Here is a 5,047-nt window from a genome sequence, read left to right on the forward strand (position 1 = left end):
AGTGCCTCTTCCTCTTTTCCTGGGACACGGATTTATGTGTTAGTACGGTGAACTGGATCTAGGAACTGATTTGGATTAAATATAATTTGTAGGGGATGAAAGATTTTGTTTTAAATCGTGGCATAAGCGCCTCCCACCACGTTGAAGTATCATTTTATGTAAAGCTTGGTACCGGTTTATGTCATGTTGTTAACACTGCCGGCAGGGTATTGAACCCCTGTTTACAAAGCAGCTACTTCTGTTGCTGGCAGTGGGGGAATGCTGATCTTCCCCTCCCTCCTTAGGAAAGATTTAAAGGGTGTTATGGTATCCAGGCACAGAGGCATGAGACAGCTATTGTCGTATCTAAAGCGGTCTGAGCTCAGACACTTGAAATAAAGATTAATTGAAAAGTGACTGAAATATATACAAGTCTAAAAAGTAAGAATAACTAGGATAAAAACTTGTGTATAAGAGGGTTTGTGGTTGTTTTTTTTTTTGTTAGTCTGCTTACCATCCAAGTTGTGGAAAAAAACCCGACACCCAACACCTATACTCTGGGAATAATTATTTCAGAATATTTTGAAAGTTTATCTTTCTACTACTGCTGGTGCAGGCTGACGTGCATAGGTGAATTCATAGAGGTGGTCCCTGGTTATCAGTGCCTAGGCTGTTCTCGGGAGTAATTCAACAGCAATCTGTGCTTCAGTCTGCCTTGTAAGGATGGCTTATCCTGCCTTTATAGATGGAGAAACTGAGGCAGAAATGTTGGGACAAACGATTGGGAACGGATGGTTTAGGCATGGCCCCTGCTTTCTAGCAAACGCTCCATCCATGTCTCCTCAAGCCATCCTTGAGCCTTGTTCAAATCTTATTTCTGTTGGGTTCCCAAAATGCTGCTTCATGTTGCCTGGTGCTCTTAAAGCACCTTCCGAAGGGGTTGCCTCCTCTCTTAAACTGGCAGAAAATGTGGCTGTTAGCGAGGCGTTTAACGGTGGAATGCGCTCACTGGAGTTGTAATGCCTGATCTCTGCTAGAGACACGGTAGGGGGAAACAATGCTGAACATTTGGGCGTGTTGTGTTTGTAGTCTTAAAACATAGAAGTGTGTCTGTAGCCAAAAAAAAAAAAAAAATGTGGAGCCAGTGCTGTTTGTACTTTTCAAGTAAAAGAAAACAAACCCAGATCTGTACAACTGCGCTGGTAGTGGTGGTATATATTGCTCTGCCCATGGGAGTCACAAAATATTTTCCTGTTGCTGCTTTGATAGCCCAAATACAGATGATGCAGCCAGCTACGCTCTGATTTTTTGGAGGCAGTTCTTCAGAAGAGCCAAGGGCTTCTATTTTAAAACCCAGATGTGTTTGACTCCTGCAAGCGAATGCTCTCCAGTGACGGTAGCCTCTTACAGAGGTTAGATCCACTGATGTGTTTGCACTCAAAATTAATAAATGCCTTGCTGTTACCTGCCTAACTGCAGTAAACCTCTGCATTGCTATGAAGGTGGGTTTGAGGAATATTAATAACAAGAATCTAGGGATTATTGTAATTATAAAGATTGTGCTCTGTTTCTTAATGGTTGAGAGGCATTGCTTTAAATCATAGCACAGACTAGTTTATAGACCTGTGTTTTGGAAAGGCTTAGGAGGAAAGTCGACAGGAAAGGAAACTTGACCCTGGGTCGGATACAGAGATGGCCCTCTCGAGCAGCAATTGGAGGTACTGAAGAGCGCAGCTTTGATAATGAAGTGGCTCATAGAAGGTGGCTAATTTTCCTTGATTGCCTTAATCTCCTCAGGTTAGTTTAAAATTTTGAAAGGATAAATATGAGAGCATCTGTCCTGCATCGCAAGTGGGAACTGGGGAGCAGTTGGTGTCAAGTGAGGAAAAAGGGAGTATGGTGGGAAGAGACGGTTGTGGCACTTAGGGACATGGTGTAGTGGGAAGGGACAGTTGTGGCACTTAGGGACATGGTGTAGTTGTGGATTTGTCAGTGCTGGGTTAATTGTTGGACTCGACGATCTTCCAACCAACCTAGGTGATTCTGTGAGGAGAGCAAGACGAACTGCATCAGAAGTGGTGGTGTTGACGTCTCCTCAGGACAGCTGGGCTGTTAGAAAGGTGTGCATGTGCTGTCTTCTCCACAGGAATATGCTGGAAACTGCTGTGGCCTTCTCCAGGAATGGCTTTCTCTCCAACCCCAGGGTGTAAAGCCTCAAACACAGCGAGCAGTCCTGTAAGGATAATGCCAGGAGAAGGATTTTTGTTGTGTTCATGCCCAGGATTGTCGAAGCTCGGATTTCCAGTGCAGCCTTCAACTTTATGGCACTGCTTTCAGACTTCACTTTCTTGCATAGTACCTTGAAATACTTTAGCCCTTGGGCCTCTCATTTCAACTCCCAGCTTCAAGAAAATCAGAACAGATTGCTTTCCTGATTAGGTGAAATTATCTCTTCATCCTGCCTCCACAGGAACCAGATTACAATGGCAAAGGAAGGTCAGTGTACTTGTGGAAGAACTCAACTTCTTAAAGAGACATGGTTTATGTGATTGCAGCATCTTTGTGCTGCTTCTCCCTGTGTGAATTTGAAACCTAATTTAAGCCACGCCGGATAGGGAGGTTGATGTTTCACAGACACCAGCTACCTCTGATGACAGGAACATTAGAGCTGAGATGAAAGGCACTCCCATCCAGGGCAGCCCTGCACAGCGAGCTGGAAAGATACCTGGCCTGTGTTTGACCGGTTAGTGCTGGTGTGCTTGCCAAGCCGTCGGCATGGGCACAGAGCCAACGCCCCGGCAGTAGCCGGCGCTCGGCAGCAGTGTGTGGGTGAGAGACGAGCAGGTTAGCAGGCATAGCAGGGGAAAACTCCAGCTGTCACCGGAGTAAGCGCACGGAGGGTGTGTGGGGTGGGACAGGAAGGAGGTGATGCAGGAATAAGCATTTCTCACCCCATTATTTAGGAAAAAGTGTGCAGAAGGTATAACCCTGCCTGTATGCATCGTTATTTCTCCAACCTGCTCGGGCACTTGGGAAATACTAGTGATTTAATGATTGCAAAAGAATGGGAGAAGGATTCTGATCTTCAGCGGAGCTGTAACTGACCTTGAAGCTTCTCTTAGACCAGTAATTAAACAAAAACCCCAACAAACTAATTTATTATGTTTTTATGAGTCTAGAGCTATGTAGAAGTCGCGTTTGTGGAACCAGAGGTGTAGAAATGAAGCCTCCTGAACTCCTTGGCTACTGCTCAGAGTCCATCAGGAAAAGTGCAATGTGTGACCCGAGCCCTCTGGCACGCTGTGCGTACAGCGCGGCTCCTTGGGTGAGCCGCACACGCGTTGATTCCCCCGTGGGCAGGCATAATAATAGGGTTATGCAGAACTGTTGGGTGTGTCTGTGTACGTTCATATTTACTTCTGATCCGTGAACAGACATCTTTCTGGAGTGCTTGGGTGCAAATCCAGTGGACTGGATTACCATAGGACTTTACATTGGATCATATGTTTGTATCTGCTTCTGTTGCTTCTAATCCATTTTCCTCATTTCACTGTTCCTTGTTTTTGAGCTTTAAAAATCCTCATTTTTAACCGGGTGCAGAAACACTTCTTTCATTCTTACCTAATGGGAACCGTCTTGCCCCAAATCCTCTCCCAAATACACTCTGAGCCTCAGCGAGGATGAATTTGAAACCTTCAAAGAGAAATGGGAGGCTTAAGCAGGAGGATGCTGACACAAGGTAAACTTCCAATACCCAGAAGAGTTACCTACTGCTTGTAGCCAACGACTTGTGCAGTGCAAAGATCTCGGCTGTCAATGCAAAAGCGTTTTTAGATTTAAAATAAATGAAGCTATTTTTATAGGAAATCCCTCCCAGTCTCACACTAAATCCTGTATGCTCCCTTTCATGTAGCTACACGTTGATTGTTATCTCCTAGTCCTGGCTGGAATCGTGGAAGCTAAAGCATTAGCTTTTATAATAGGGTGAGCCAATAATAGTATAAGATACAGAATTATACTGTCTGTCAAAACGTAGTAGTATTTCTTTTAGCGTAAATAGTGCATTTGAGAATTTATGTAGCTCTTAGAATAGTTTTAGTGAATGTGTGATACTACTCGTTAAAAATTTGGCAATTCCATGAGTATTTATATATAGCATTATGTTTTCCAGTTGCTATTTATATATACATTTTTGGACAGATGGGAATATGTTGAAGCAATGCAAATTTTACAGCTTAATAGTATTTTCCTTCGAATATTAATTTAACCCAAAACCTTCAGAAATGGTTTCTACAGCTTAGACCATGCAACCATTTCCCCAGCATCCCTTACGGGGTGTGAAGAGATTTCCATAGTGCATAGCGTATAGGTTCGGGAAGTTTTGCCCTGGTTGTATGGCACTGGGCATGCAGAAAGGGCTGCAGGGCAGAGCTTCATTTTGGTGTTTCTTAAGTCTCAAAAAGCCTAACTGCAGACTTCTTTGGAGCGCAGTTCCTGTAGTTCCCTTAATTGCTCTGGTTCTCAGGATGGTGGGCTCCTCTGGTAAGGAGAGAATATTACACGGAATGAAATTGTGTGTTTGATCCTTAGGGAAAACTTTAAAAGCAGTGGGTATGTATGTGTTTTCTGTATGCTAAAACCACGGGCTCAGTAGAGACCGGTTTCAGGACCAGTACGTGTTTCCTGTTGATTTACCCGGTCACCCAGGCTCTGATGACCCTTTCTGCCCTTCATGGGAGAGGATGGCGTCACCCTCTTTCCTGCCTGGCCCCCTGCGCCATGGCTCCAGCCCTGCCCTCTCCAGTGGTCTGAGGTAATGGCCGTGATCAGCCCAAGGGCAACGTGCCTGGCCCCTTCACCTTGAGCTCTGCTGCTGCCGTTCTCCGAACAGGGCCCCAAACCTTAAACCTTGCCTGGCTTAGGTCTGCCCGCTCCCCTGAGGGTATTCCCCTTAGGTTTTGGGGAAGGGGGCGGGGGTGGGACGGAGGAAGGCCGTTCCGCAGGTCTTGGCCACCAGATGGCAATGTCGGCCTGGTCCGGGCTAGGCCCCGGCCCGCCGCCCGGTGCG

The sequence above is a fragment of the Eurypyga helias genome, unplaced genomic scaffold (genome assembly GCF_000690775.1).
Source record: "Eurypyga helias isolate BGI_N326 unplaced genomic scaffold, ASM69077v1 scaffold2792, whole genome shotgun sequence".
Taxonomy (NCBI): domain Eukaryota; kingdom Metazoa; phylum Chordata; class Aves; order Eurypygiformes; family Eurypygidae; genus Eurypyga; species Eurypyga helias.